Here is a 15,788-nt window from a genome sequence, read left to right as displayed (position 1 = left end):
GTTCAAACTATGTTCAGCTTTCACCTTATAAAAGAAAACCTGAGTGGATTTGAAGCTGAAATCAAAGACGTGTAAGCTAATGACGAAATAGTCTACAGTTTCAGTTCAATTCATGTAGCTATCAATTGCAATAACTGCACTTTACAATTTATAGTGGCGCACAATCCCCCAATTTACAAAAAAATTGGTCATTCACTACATGGCTGTTTGTTAGCCATCCCTGTGTACATCTTGTGATGCGCTTTGACATGTCTCAACAATGTGACAAACCACTATATCAAATGCAAGTATTATTATTATTATCATAATTTTTTCCATTTTGTATTTCCCTCTTCTCAGACATCTGCCTGGACTATTTCCTTTTATTCTTGGCCACATTTTTTTCCCCCTCCAAAGCTCCGAATAAATAAAACATTAAAGAATAAATGGAGAAAAGTAATTTTGTTTTCACTTTCAAGGAAAAATTGCATTAAGCATATACAATTTCATGCACAGGTTAACTATTATTCGCTCTGTACTAATACAGGTATTTTCATCTGGTTTCCAATTGGGATCCCTGTAGTGCATTTTTAGTGCCTTATTACTGTTAGCATTGCAGAGGTTCTAATATGACATCCCTTTAGGGATTGCGGTTGTATGCTTAATGTTCACCGAAACTTCATCGCGTATACAAAATAAAATGAGAGTTTTACATGTTGCCAGAAAAGTGGGGGGGTTGAGGTTAGGATGATGGGGACCCATTTAAGATTAAAAAAAAACCACGATGCTGTGAGGGAAGTACGGGTATTCCTGGAGGAATGAGGTCAGATGGGCCAATGAGTCTTCTTCATTCAAACCGATCTTGTGAGTTCTATTAACAGGGCAGGCAACAGTGAATGTCAACAACAACAACTTGCACTTATAGAACACCCTCCACACAGGGTAGCATCTCAGAGCGCTTGACAGTGGTGGAGCCTGACTCCAAGCCTGGGGGGAGGGGAGAGGGAGGTGTCCGTAAGCACGGTCGAAGAGGAAGGTTTTCTGGTGGGACGTGAAAGAGGGGAGCGAGGGGGCAAAGATGAAGGATTGAGGGAAAATGTTCCAGATTTTTTTGGTGGAAGCATAGGGGCTGAAAGTGCGACCTCCAATGGTGGGGCGGAGGGTGTAAGGGATAAGCAGGAATCCGTTGCAAGTTGAGCGAAGGCGTTGGATGGTGTAATGGGGAGTAAGGAGGTTGGAGAGGTAGGGAGGTACTAGAGAGCGAAGGGATTTGAACAAGAGTTTGAGGATCTTGAAGTTGAATGTCATATTAGGAAGTGGAAATTGAGTCTTCCGATGTTGATGTCAGAAAAATCTGGAAGAGGAGAACTGACTGAGACTCCCGAGTGGAAACTCAGAGAAGGAGAAAGATTCCGATTTTCAGCTGAGAGTCAACAACAACCGCCAATTATATTTATATAATACCTTTCACATCAGAAGGACATCCCAAGGCACTGGAAAAACATAAGTTGTTCAAAGAAACTCAAGGCTATGAAGACTTTGCTTCCAAAGCCCTCAGGTGAAGAGGACATGGCAGTACATCAAAGCCTTTTACCATCTCTGCATCTGCTACAAGGAGATGGGGGAAGGAGATTCACTTTATTCCTCTGACCAAATACTGACCGAAGAAGATAATTCGGAAATAAAGTGGTATAACAACCAAAATAGCCCCGGTCAAGAGACAGCTAATTAAGCTGCTGTCTTGGAGGGGGTTCAATGCAATGAGACAGGTGGACCTACGCGCCTGAGGCAGAGACAACATCAGACATAAAATCCACAATCCTTTCTGAGAGTTATTGTAACTGGGTCAGTCAGCGCACACTGGTCTATTCTCAGTTTGTGTTTAGACTTGGCCTAATTGCCTTGGTGAGAGATAATCACTCATGTGTTAAATACAGAGGCACTGGATTTGGGGGGAGGAGGAAGTGTTCGGATGAACCTAGGGTCCCAGGGACAGAAGTCATTAAAAGCTCGCTCCTGTGTGTGAAGAGAGATCAAAGCTAACTTGCTGGACATCATCACTGGAGGAATGTAAGAGGAAGGAAGTCTAGTTGTATGGAGCACTGGTCAGTTCTCATGTGGTTTCACCCACAAAATACACAATCAATCTGGCTTACAGTATATTGTGTGAAGTGCTTTGAGATGTCTCAACTGCATGATAATTGTTATATTAGGAGCATTAATGTTTGGTTTTAGGCACCTCAGCTGTGGAGGACCTTGAAAGGAAGAAACACACCCTTTAAGATTCCTCCTTTCCATATGTCCAATTCCCTTTATAAAGATCACCATGGACTTTAAGCCCCTCGAGTCTGTTCCGCCATTCTATTAGATCATGGATGATCTGTATCTCAACTCCAATTACACGCCAGTGACCCATGTCCCTTGATACTGTTACCTAAAAAAATCAACCATTAGACCATCTTGAAATCACTGTGTTACTAAACAAGATGACCAGATTTGGACTACTTGCTGAGATTGGTTGAGATTTTATTAGAATACTCGTGGGGTGTGTTTCACCAGAGATTTAAAAAAACACTTTAAAAATGATTCCCCCCAACCCCACCAATATAAAATGAGCATCTGTGCATGGCACACTTTGTTGTAATGGTACTCGGGATTTATGGGAAGTGTGTAATCGCTCTCTGCGTTAGTTGAACAAGATTAAGCCCCTCTTGTAAAACGATATTTATCTTTTGCATCTGACGTGATGCCCACAGCATTGAAACGTCTCGAAGCTTTTAAGAATTCCGTCAAGTGTTTGCATTTAATTTTTCCTGATATTAAAAGGCTACCATAATGGTTGATACAATATGAAAGTTCTGCTGATCCTGTTAGTGTCTGGGGTAAGCCGAGGCAGGGAAAAAATATATACTGTATTAGTAAAAATTTCTATTTTGTAAAAGGCTTATTGTAATCAAATCATGCTTTGGGAGTATTGCTCTCTTTGGCAAACAATGAGATATTCTCATTGTTGATGGTAAGTTATCAAAGTTATTGCAGATATCAAAGCCCATTAATTTATCAGCCTCACTGAAACAGTTTTTTTTATATATATATTTTTATGTGTAAATAAGGTTGTCTTTCCCCCAAGAAAAGTGAAGATCTATTGATGAAGAGAAACTAACATGCAATCTCTCTCTCTCTCTCTCTCTCTCTCTCTCTCTCTCTCTCTCTCTCTCGCTTTCTCTCTCTATCTCTTTCTCTCTATAAAATCCCAGGATTATGAGAAGAGAATTTTTCCCTTTTTCCTGGCCAAGAGGCCCCCCCAAAAATTAGTCATTCACTTCACGTCTGTTTGTGGGATGTCGCTATGTGCAAATTGACAGCCACATTCGCCTGCACAATACACAGTCACTACACCTTACAGAGTATCCTGCAGAGCGCTTTGACACGTCCTCCCGAGTTGAAAGACTCTATATCAAATGCAGGAATTATTATTATTATTTAGAAGTTGCGACCTGGGAAATGCGGTGGGTGCTTGTATAATTGGTTGATTCTGCAAGGGTCGAAGGCAAATCGGTTTCATAAAGGACGGAATATATTTTTTCACTGCAAAGTAATGATCAGTGTTGGCATCAAATAATGTACTGTGAGGCTCCAAGCTTGTTCTTGGGATGTGTTGCCTAAATAGCTTAAGAGCTTCAGACGATGAGATCAGGTATTTTTAAACGCTTCTTCAGTAAGCAAATACTTCGTGCTGTGCATGACAACGTTGACTTTTTAAAAAACAAACTCTCCTCTCGGTGCTTAACTCACAAAGGTTTCCGTGGAAATGCCTGTCATCCCTCTTGTAATGCGGTGATTTAAGTGTTTAGTCACACCGCCGTGTCTAACCAATTCTACATCAGTCAGGAGAAAATAAACTGTTTGTTAAAACAAAAGTAATAAAATGGCTGCGGACAGATATCAGCAAACACCTTCAAATAGCGGTTAGCACGCTCACCTCACAAGTGAGAGGACCTGGGTTCGATTCCCAAGAGGGGTGAAACCTAACGCAAGTTTCCTACTCCACACACCTCTGTTTACTGAGTAGTAACTAGGAACCTGGTTGTTAGTCGATTGGTGTATCGCTTTTCTGGATGTAACGATTCCTACCCCCAAAAAAATTGGGTTTCTCAATCCACGATTGGTTGTGGGACACTGCTGTGTGCAATTGGCTGCCCCGTTTCACCCACAAAATGCTCACTCAATCCGTTTTACAGTATATTTTGTGAAGCACTTTGAGACGTCTCAATCACGTGATAAGGCACTAAATCAAATGCAAGGATTATTATTATAAATGCTCACCTTTATATGGATCTACTGTTGTGTTGACTGTTGTGAATTGTGTCTGGATGTTTGTCCGTCTCAACTGGTAGCACTCTCGCATCTGCTTCACAAGGTCGTGGGTTTTCAGCCACACATCCGGGCTTTAGACACTGTGCTGGGGGGAGCACTGAATTATCTGAGCTGCCATCTTCTGTGTCAACAACAACAACAACAAATTACATTTTTATAAAACCTTTCACATTGGGAGGACGTCTCAAAGCGTTGGACAGTCAAGGATTGGCACACGAGCTGGGGGTTGGAATCAGGAGGGGTGGAGGGCAGGGAGGGTGGGGGTGGGTGGGTGACCAAAGGCGTGGTCGAAGAGGAGGGCCTTGAGACAAATACTATGCGTCAGAGGGTAAACCCAGCTCCCTGTCTGTACTGGTTCAGGTGGACGTTAAAGATCACGAGATAATCCTCGACAAGAGAACTACGTTTCTGACGAGGTTCTGACCAATATTTCTTCAATCCTGTCCCAAAATATTGGTAAAACACAGCTTAAGATGTGCTTTTTATTCGAAAGTGCGTCAGCAAAGTTGGGTCAATTTATAGCGATATAAGCAACAGTAAACAGTGTTTGTAAGTCTCATTACATTTGCTCCTCGTTGTATTGATTTTTCACTTCTTACATATGAATTATTTGCCACAGGCAGTCTGTTCAGTTCACCAAACTATGAAATTGGTTCCAAATCTGCTTTGAATTTTAGATACTGTATATGAAATGATACTCTCAATAGTGTGGAGTTTAATAAAAAGTTAGATTTCTTACAGATTGGTGAGATTAGTTTTAAAACGTAACAGGGAACTCAAACAGATCCTGTGGATCAGTAGATTTCACTCACAATATATACAGTAAATGCTGTGAAGCACTTTGGGATGTCTCAACGATGTGATAAGGTTCTATATCAAATGCAAGGATTATTATTATTATTGTTATTATTATTATTATTGTTGTTATTATTATTATTATCAGACCCACCATCCATGGGACCTCTGCACAGGGGTAGTTCTGCAAGACCTTTTGTCCTAGAAAGTAAACAACAACCCCACTTTCTCTCCCCGCGCCCCCCCCCCCCCACCCCCAACCCAGTGAGGTTGTTTGTGAGCACTGCGCTGAATCTAATGACTTCATGTGGAAGTCTCTTGGGAGATATACACAAGTGTTCGGCAAACCCGCTTCCTCACTGCCTTTCGCCTCTGAGCCGCTCACCAACATTCCTCTGGAAACCAACCGTTCTGGGATTTTTAGACCTGCGAATGCTGAAGAATGTTCCTGACCCAACACCGTGTGTTTTTTTTGTCAGCTGGGTGCCTGACACACATAGAAACCCACCACCGTGCTTTAGAGTATCCAAACCGGACTGGGAATTCCATGCATCCCACCTACACACGGAACTTCCAGAGATAGATTGTTGGAATGGAAACCTACTTAAGATTTTGCCTTGCCCGGGAATCGAACGCGGGTCCTCTCGCTTGCGAGCGAGCACGCTAACTACTACACTACAGGACTCCACCATGATAAAGCTGTGAGAAGGGCTCTAGTTTCTGCGCAAAAGTGTTGCTGCTGAATTATGTATGCGGCTGGCTTGCAGACCTCCACAATAGCAATTAGTGTCCAGGAACATCTCACTGAAGTAACAATCTTTGAATTAGTCTCTGTCAGATGGGTTGTTATGCCACGAGCAAGTCAAGCCACCTCTTTTGGTTGCTTCAACATGAAGAGAAGATAACTGGTTATCCTTGTATTTAAATGTTATTTTCGGAGTAATGATGTATTCAGAGTTATTAACCTTTTTTTAAGAACTTTCACTTGTTTTCAAACTGAGCAAACATTTGGCTTATAGTAATAATAATCCTTGCATTTTGAGACACCTCAAAGAGCTTCACAGCACACACTGTGGGCAAAACGCGACAACCAATTGCACATTTTTATTAATCTTATTTTTTTTGATAAACAGAGACATGTGTGGAGTAAGGAAACTTGCCTAAGGTTTTGACTCGCCCAGGAATCGAACTTGTGTCCTCTCGCTTGCAAGGCGAGCGTGCTGACCACAATACTACAGGACACTAGTGTGCTCCGTCATACAGTCAGAAGGTATAGTCCTGATTTTGACTAATTTATTCTGCCATTGATAGTCAACTTGCGTTCTGTCAACGACTTGCATTTACAGGCCGCCCTTCACGTGGGGCAGCGTCTCGGAGTGCTTCAGAATGACACCAAGCCAGGGAACGAGGGAGGTGACGAAGAGTGAAGTCTTGAGATGCGATCTAAAGATGGACAAAGAGGGAGGCGAGGCGGAGGGATTGAAGCAGGGAGTTCCAGAATTCTGGGGTTGAAATTTAGGTTGATCTGATGTGATAGTTTCTCTCCTAACTCTTTCCCCCACCCCCCGCCCCAGCCCCATCCCCATCCCTTGTTGAAATATCATGAGCTGAAATGCTATCTTACCTTCAATCGCAGCAACTGAGCTTTGACACAACCTAGATAATTCTATTTCCACAAAGAAATATCATAATGAATAGTGAAACAAAAACAACGGAGCAAGGACATTTCATGTTTAATTCACAATAACGGTGACATTTCAAGTTGAAATTATTTTATTAAAAAGTTCTTGAAGGCAACGCTTTGTTTCTGACATTGCATTTCAATAAAAAATGGTCAGATTGTGATCATTCGAAGGCAGAGTTAAATATCTTTTTTTTCAGAAAAGAGCACAACGTACGAAACGGATAGTTGAGATTTCATTCCTGACCCTATCTGCGTTGAGTTATCTGGAACTCTCCAATGCACAGCATTGGAGCATCAGCTTAGACTGTGTGATTTCAAGTCCCGAGGTGAGGCTTGAACCCACAACCTTCTGATTCGGAGGCGTGAGAGCTACCACTGCACCAGGCTAACGCTTAATATATATTTAAGGTACAGAATCTTGGATTAATTCACTTAAAAATAGCCTTTTTGCTATTGTCCGAATACAGTCAATTTAATTCAGTGTTCAACATGTTAATCAGAACAAACTCCCCCCACCATATACACTTTTGTTTATATTGCTGACTGAAGGTGAAGGTCACTGAAGGTGACGGATTGATCGCTTTGAGTGCAATTGAGCATTAAAAGAGTGGGTAATGCGACAGTTTGGTCTCTGAATCTGGAACTGGGCACAACAGTAATGAAATGGGTCATTGATTGGCACACAGCAAATCTGCAACCCCAATTCATGTCTTGCTCTTGTCATCACTGAAATACTTGCCCACTGTCATTCATTGTGAGACTGATTGTGTGTGTGTGTGAGGTAACATTGAGCTATGTGTATACTGCAGATCTGAGTTCTCGGTTTAGATCTATCCTGCCCATAATCGTTGGCTCTTTGGAGTCCTGTAGTGTAGTGATTAGAGCGCTCGCCTCTTAAGCGAGAGAACCCAGGTTCGATTCACGGGCGAGGTGAAATCTTAGGGAAGTTTCCTTACACCACACGCCTCTGTTTACCTTGTAGTAAGTAGGAACCTGGTTGTTAGTCGATTGGCAGATCGCTTTCCGGGGATAATAATCCCTTTAAAAAAAATGTTTGTGGGACATGGCTGCCAGGTTTTGCCCACAAGATACAGTCAATTCACTTTACAAAATAATCTGTGAAGGGCTTTGAGACGTCTCAACGACATGCTATCAATTGTAAGGATTAGTATATTATTATTTGGACGTTTTCTGTTTGTCTTTCTCTTTCTAAGTTTCTGAAAATATTTTTCCTCTTGAATGCAGCAGTGATGTCAATGTTTCACTGTCAGTTGGAATCATGAGCAGGCTGAATGGCCAGGAACTAAATATTCTAATTCCTTCAGCCAGTTCCTAATATCTGCCTCCAAGACCGGTAAGCCTTTCATTGCTGGTTGTGATCTCCAAGCGGATCAGGCCTCTCCTCGTCGGGCAGCTGGTGAGAAGGACCTTGAGGGACTCAATTTACTGCGGCAACTCGGTGCGGGACACAGGTAGCATGTGGCGTGCAGATGAGCAGTGGAGAGACAGAGAGGGAGAGCAGCCAAGTGTGTCACATCGAGCTCCAGTGCTGCATGGTTGATGTGCTTGGTTTGGGTGGCTTTCAAAATCAAATTGAGGGTTTCTCTTTTTGAACGGCGTGAGAAATTCCAGAGACATACAGAAACCTGGGGAGAACCTTCTTAGCGTTCCCAAAATAGAGAAAAGCCACAACCTTTGATGTTATAGCTCCACCTTTGTTTGTTGGCTTCCTACATGTCAGATTAGATTAGATTGAGGACGAAGCTCAATTCATTCCCTTTGCCTCGTTCCCTCCCTTACCTCCTTCAAGGCCCATCGAAAGACTCTCCTCTCTGACCATGCCTTCGGTCACCCTCTTACCACTACTCTCCCTGACCTCCACCCCTCCTGATCCTAACGCCCAGCTCGTGTGCAAATCCAGCACCTTGGGACGACCTCCCAACATGAAGGGTACTAAGTAAATTGAACAATTGAAGGATTTCCTCCCCCACAACCGCCCCCACCCCTCCCCCCTCCACACACACACACACACACACACACATCACAGATAAATCCAAACTCTGTTTTGGCTTATGAGTGAGGGAAGGTGGGTGGGGGACTGGACAGAGTGCCAGAAAGATACACACCAACCAGTAGAGCTGGGAAGGATGGTCTTTTCAGTAATTTGAGCAAGTCTTCAATCAAATGCTGTGAATTAAAATGCCACAGAATCCATACGCCACTTGGATGTACTGTAATTATTAATAACATACTTCAGGCACTCAATAACTGGGTTGGAAACTGTAAGGGTGCCTTCCCTCTGATCCTCTTTCCTGTCAGAGCCCATGAGAACAGCAATGATTCATTTAATCTTCAGTCAAATTATTATTTTTTTAAAAAATCTGTACTCGTTTTTTCTGAGTCACGGTTTATCATGCAAATTTCTGTTTTTAATGCCTATGATATTCAACCTGCCTAAGGCTAGCAAAGCACAGCTTGAATATTGTATTCTCTCTGTGTAGTTGTGAGTGTGTCTGCATGTATTTTTTAATCAAGGGATTTGGAATGTAAAACAAAAGTCAACAACATTAATTTACTGCAGTATAACTCTCTGGCTATCAGAAATTTTCAGTCTTCAATGTACAATGGATATGAAACCTGCTTCATCAGTGTAGCTTTTATTGATGGACCTTGAATATGCTTCCAATTCAAATTTCCTGACCGCCCACCGAAATAACATTTTCTTCAAAGTGATCTTACATTTATTTCATTTGAATTTCACCGTGTGTGTGTCTGGCTGTGAGCACGTTTTCGGTGGGTGGGGGGGAGAATTAAACAGTAAATTATCATTTGTGGAGTCCTGTAATAATAATAATAATCCTTGCATTTGATATAGCGCTCAGTGGTTAGAGAACTCGCTTTGCAAGTGAGAGACCTGAGTTCAATTCCCGGCAGAGGGCAAAACCTTGGGCAAGTTTCCTTACTCCACACAGAGGCTAATAATAATCCCTCCAAAACCCAAAACAATAATAAATTGGTCATTTTCAATCTACGACTGTTTGTGGGACATTGCTGTGCGCAATTGGCTGCCGCGTTCGCCCACAAATATAGTCAATTCACTTTACAGTGTGTTCTGTGAAGCGCTTTGGGATGTCTTCCCGACGTGAAAAGCGCTATACCAAATGCAAGGATTATTATTATTATAATTATTATTATGCAGGCTGATAAACCGTACTGCAGAGTGCTCAATAACATAAAATATGAAGACGGTGATTTATAGGGGAGTTTTACAACAGTTATCAGTTTTCATTTTAGCTTCTGTTGCTCATGATTTTTCTAATCCCAATTTCTAAAATAATTTAGACGTTTATCTGCACAGCAAAATGTTCAAGTTATGCAGCGGCCCACAAATAAATATTCAAAACTGTTCGACTGTTTGTGGGACACTGTTGTGTGCAATTGACTGTCGGGTTTGGCCCACAAATTATACAGTCAACTTTACAATATATTCTGTGAAGCGCTTTGAGACGTCTCAACGATGTGATATGGCGCAATATCAAATGCAAGGATTATAATCATTGTCATTATAAATATTCTGAAGATGTTCAAATCACAGAGAGTGTGAGACAGAGGGAGAGAGAGAGGGGGGAAACAAAGAGAGATTTCCTAACCTTAGGCCAAATTACATCAGTTTTTCACCAGAGCGAGAGGTGTCCCTTCAACTCTGAAAAGATCTCAAAGAATTTATAATCCTAATCCAGGTGAACACTTGCATTCCTGACAGGCTACACTGGCTTCCAGTACGTCCCTTTTTCTTCCCCTTTCCCTCCTCCACCACCTCGAATAATCCAAGTGGAAAAACTTTGAGATCTTTAACAAGACACTCTTTATCCATGCATTGCGTCAGGCCACCCTCCTCGCTTTGCTCAGTAGTGCAAAGCTCCCGAGAGGTTGTCCGAGATGAAAAGCGCTGCATAAATCAATTTTTTTTTAATGTCAATTATCTCCATCTACACCCACCCCGACAATCTCTCAACCAAATATTTACCCTACTCATTTTGTGAAGCAGTTGATTTGAGAAGAGTATTAATGTTTTTTTTGCTGAGCTTCGCTTCCCCTTGTACATTACTTACTAACTTCTGAGAGTAATTACCTCGCAAGCAATTTTAGAATTTTTTTTATGAGGAGAAGCGATAAAACCCGCTTGCAATGAACTCCCAAGTCCTCTAGATCTCATCCACCATTCAAAACATAGAGCGGAAATTGTCAGGTCTGTTGAGGTGGGGAAATATGAATTAAATTTAATCCCCAAACAATTCCTATCAGAAAATTCCTTCGATGTCTCTTCTTTCCACCCAATTCAAGAGATGTTCACTCTATGCACACCAAAAAAAAAAACACTCTGGCGGTTTCTGAGGAAGAACTCTATTGAGACGTTTGGACAATCTTTCTTTCACACTGGTTCAGTTACTGTTGCTGTAATTGCGGGGAAAGTTAGTGAGTGTTATTGGTAAATGTAATATAGTTCAGCGTCATTCTTCACAAAAGGATCGCAATTTCAAAGCGCCGAAGAGCGAGTGTCACAGAGTGAGATGCTAATATGTGGTGTGGCATCTGTCTCTCTCTCCCGGTGTCCTGGTCAACAATCCCCCAACTAAAATCACTCCACGGCTGTGTGTGGGACGTTGCTGTGTGCAAATTGGCTGCCGTGTTTCATCCACAAAGTACACAGTCAATTCACTTTACTGTATATTCTGTGTAGCGCTTTGAGACGTCTCAACGATGTCTCAAATGCAAGGATTATTATTATTATTCTAGGCATGGGAACAAGCCTCTCCAGCTAATGCCCTCGGAATATCTGTGTGTTCAGAGTGCAAATGCTGTAGCTTGTCTACTGAGATGCGATGGGGAGGATAATGTTGTTTGAATCAATGGGTTTTATTTGACTTGTACGATGCAGGACCTGAGTCCGACTTGCTCGGTGACACTGAGTAGAAGAGAATAATGTAAATGGAGGTGCATTCACTGAGAAAAGGCAGTGCTATGAATACAGGCCATGCCTGTCTGAACACCTAATGGAATTTCTTTTACTGTGGCACTGTTGGGTTTTGGTGGAGGAGACAAAAAACATTCTCAAATTTGTGCACCTGTAGCTCAGTGGTTAGAGCACACGCTTCATAAACGAGAGACCTGGATTCGATTCCCGGCAGGGCGAAATGTTGGACAAATTTCCTCACTCCACACTCCTTTGTTTACCTAGCAGTAAGTAGGAACCTGGTTGTTAATCGATCGTCGGATCGCTTTCCGGGGATAATAATCCGTTCAAAATAAAAATAAAAAATTTGGTCACTCAATCCTCGACGGTTTGTGGGACACTGCTGTGCGCAATTGGCTGCCATGTTTTATCCACAAAATATACAGTCACTTTACAGTATATTCTGTGAAGTGCTTTGAGACGTCTTGAATACATGATAAGGTGCTATTTGCAAATGCAAGGATTATTATTATTAATATTATTATGCGTGGAACAATACCTGAGGAAAACTTTCACTTTCCCATCCCACCGCTCCCCATCACCCTTATCACCCCCACCTTCCACATAGTATTTTGGCAGTTGGACTGGCAAACTGAGCCCAACCCTAGTAAACACAGTAACAAGAACAACAAGATTACATTTGTATAGCGCCTTTCACGTCAGGAGGACGTCCCAAGGCGCTGGACAGTGTACAGAATTTCAGACCCGAGCTGGGCTCAGTGGGGAAGAAAGGAGGGGAGGGGAAGGGGTTTGGCCGATGGCATAGTCGAAGAGGTGGTCTTGAGGCGGGACTTGAAGGAGGCTAAGGAGGGGGCGAGGCGGAGTGATTGGGGGATGGAATTCCAGAGGCGGAGGGCAGAGTGGCTGAAGGCTCTCACGCCAATGGTGGGGCGGTTGGGTCGGGGAATGTGGAACAGGCCAGAGCCGGCTGAGCGGAGTGAGCGGGCAGGTTGGTAGGGGGTTAGGAGGTCGCAGAGGTAGGGTGGAGCGAGGCCATGGAAGGCTTTGTATGTGAGGACCAGGATCTTGAACTGGATCCTCTGAAGGATAGGGAGCCAATGGAGTCGGGCGAGAATGGGAGAGATGGGGTCACGGAGTTTGGTGCAGGAGAGGACACGGGCTGCAGAGTTCTGGATTATCTGCAGCCTGTGGAGGGAGGAGTTGGGAAGGCCGACAAGCAGGGCGTTTGCATAGTCGAGCCTGGAGGTGATGAAGGCATGAACAAGAGTTTCAGGGGCCTGAGGGTGAGATAGTGGCAGAGTCGGGCGATGTTACAGAGGTGAGGGAAGGCAGAGCGGGTCATGGCTTGGATGTGGGGAAGAAAAATCAATTGAGGGTCGAACAAGACACCCAGGTTCCTGACTGGCTTGGTGAGTTATCTTCATACAAAAAGCTGAGCAGCCCCATTCCCGCTGCAATGGTTTGAGCCATTTGTTTTAATGCAGTAAAAAGGTAAAGCCATTCGAATTCACTGTTCCTTCTGCACATGGCAATGTACCAGTGGTGTTCAATTAAACCACCCATCAAAATGCTCATTAACTGGAAGTGTGAAAACATCTTAACAACTGGAGAATGACCCGTTTGACCTTCCGTTAATGATTGACTTTTTTTTGCTGCCAGTAACTGGAGCACTAAAAATCGCTGCACCAGCACCAATTAAAACCCAAGTCACGTGTCCTGAATGTGAGCATGTGGATATATTAGTGGAAACATTTATTGAAAGGAAAATGGGGAGAAATTATGGCAGAAACCCATTTGCCCAACAGCACGTATTGTCGCTGTCAAATGCCCGGAAATCATTTTCTTCAATTAAAAAAAATTCAAATTGAGCCGCACAGATATTGATAATAGTAATAATCCTTGTATTTGGTACAGCGCCCTTCACGTCAGGAGGACATCTCAAAGGGCTTCACCACATAACTAAGGTAAGCTATGGAGGAAAGGCATAAGCAGAGTTACAGATTCACTCAACGTTGCCTAAGTTTTGAGACGTCTCGAAGACATGATAAGGCGCCATGTCAAATGCAAGGATTATTATTGTTTTATTATTGTAAGCTTGTGCACAGTGCCCTTCACGAGGTATAGCGTCTCGGAGCTCTTCATAGAGTGGGGCCACAGGTGCAGTTAAAGGGGTAGGTATTCAGTGGAATTTAACGGTAGGCAGAGAGGGCCAAGTGGAAGGGTAGAGACAGGGAGTTCTAGAGATTTACTTTTCCGGTGGTGAGTTTCTACTGAATGTGGAACAATCTTCTGGCAATCCCAGTGTGTCTACACAGGCTGAATTTGCTCACAGCCTGGTAAAGCTACCCTATAACAATTTCCCTGGCTGAAGGGCTGGCTGTCAGCCTTTAGTAAGTTGTCATCATGACGTGGGAGTGGGGATGAGAAGGTTTCAGATCTGTGTTGGTGAATCGACTGCTTGACTAACTGTCTTGACACAGCGGCAAATCTCCGTGAAGCAGCCAGCTCAATTCTCCCACTTCAATTGCTCGAATCAGCACAGATGGAGATGGGTGGAATGAGTTTTCTGAGCTGCTGAAACAATGCAAACAACAGAGACATGGCCGGCTGAACAGTATCAGCCTGTGGCTCAGTCACTCGCACACTTGTCTCGACGTCAGAAGACTGTGGGTTCAATCTCCACACTAAGGATTTGAGCTCACAGTCTAGGTTGAGCCGGCTGGCGGTGGGGAGGGGGAGTGGGGGGAATGCTACGTTGTTGGAGGCATCGTCATTCAACTAACTGACATTAAAAATCGAGGTCCCATCTGTCTTTCTGTCCCGGGGCAATACTTGAAAAGAGAATAATAATATTAATAATCCTTGCATTTGATTTAGCTCTTTTCACGTCTTCTAGACGTCTCAAAGCGCTTCATGAAACATATGATAAAGTGAATCGACTGTACATTTGTGGGCGAAGGAGATAACTGGCGTAGGTTTAAATTGAATTGCTTAATCCTTTTACAACACTGTTTGCCAACTTAATCATTTACACAACTCCATATGGGTATAATTAGCACAATTAGGTTAGCAGGTGTTTTAATTCAACAGATGAATAATGCTGAGGAATGAATGCTCTTCGATCGATCAAAGACAAACGGCCCTAATGAGATTGTGTCCCCTCCAGCTCGATGGTAAATAATATTGTGAAGCTCTCCAGATTTTAACTCTGAGTAAACAAAGTATAAAGCATGTACCATCAAACAATACAACACAAAATTACATTTATACAGTGCCTTTCACGTCGAGAGGATGTCCCAAGGTGCTGGACAGTCACGGATTTCGACCCAATCTGGGGAGACGGGGGTAAGGAGGGTGGCCAAAGAGAAGAGCAGGATCTTCAGACATGCCTTGAAGGAGGCTGTGGAGGGGGTGAGGTGAAGGGAATATAGGATGGAGTTCCAAAAGGTGGGGGGTAGAGAGGCTGAAGGCGTGCCCACCGATGGAGTGGAGGGCCAGGCTGGGCGAGGGATAATAATAATAATAATAACCCTTGCATTTGATATAGCACTTTTCACGTCGGGAGGACGTCCCAAAGCGCTTCACAGAACACTGTAAAGTGAATTGACTGTATATTTGTGGGCGAACGCGGCAGGCAATTGCGCACAGCAATGTCCCACAAACAGTCATAGATTGAAAATGACCAATTTATTATTATTTTTGGTTTTGGAGGGATTATTATTAGGCTCTGTGTGGAGTAAGGAAACTTGCCCAAGGTTTTGCCCTGCCTGGGATTGAACTCAGGTCTCTCACTTGCAAAGTGAGTGCTCTAACCACTGAGCTACAGGATGTGGAGCAGACAGGAGTGTATGAGCTTAAGTGCGTTTTGGCTCTGGCTACTGTAAGCAGATGGGTTTGAAAAGAGCACAGATAGTCCACCTTGATTTGCTAGTTCAGTTCGGTTTAGCTCACACTGTAAAACAGCTTTTTATATAATTG

The sequence above is a fragment of the Callorhinchus milii genome, unplaced genomic scaffold (genome assembly GCF_018977255.1).
Source record: "Callorhinchus milii isolate IMCB2004 unplaced genomic scaffold, IMCB_Cmil_1.0 Scaffold13, whole genome shotgun sequence".
Lineage (NCBI taxonomy): Eukaryota > Metazoa > Chordata > Chondrichthyes > Chimaeriformes > Callorhinchidae > Callorhinchus > Callorhinchus milii.
The sequence above is the reverse complement of the archived record's forward strand: the minus strand, read 5'-3'. Positions refer to the sequence as shown.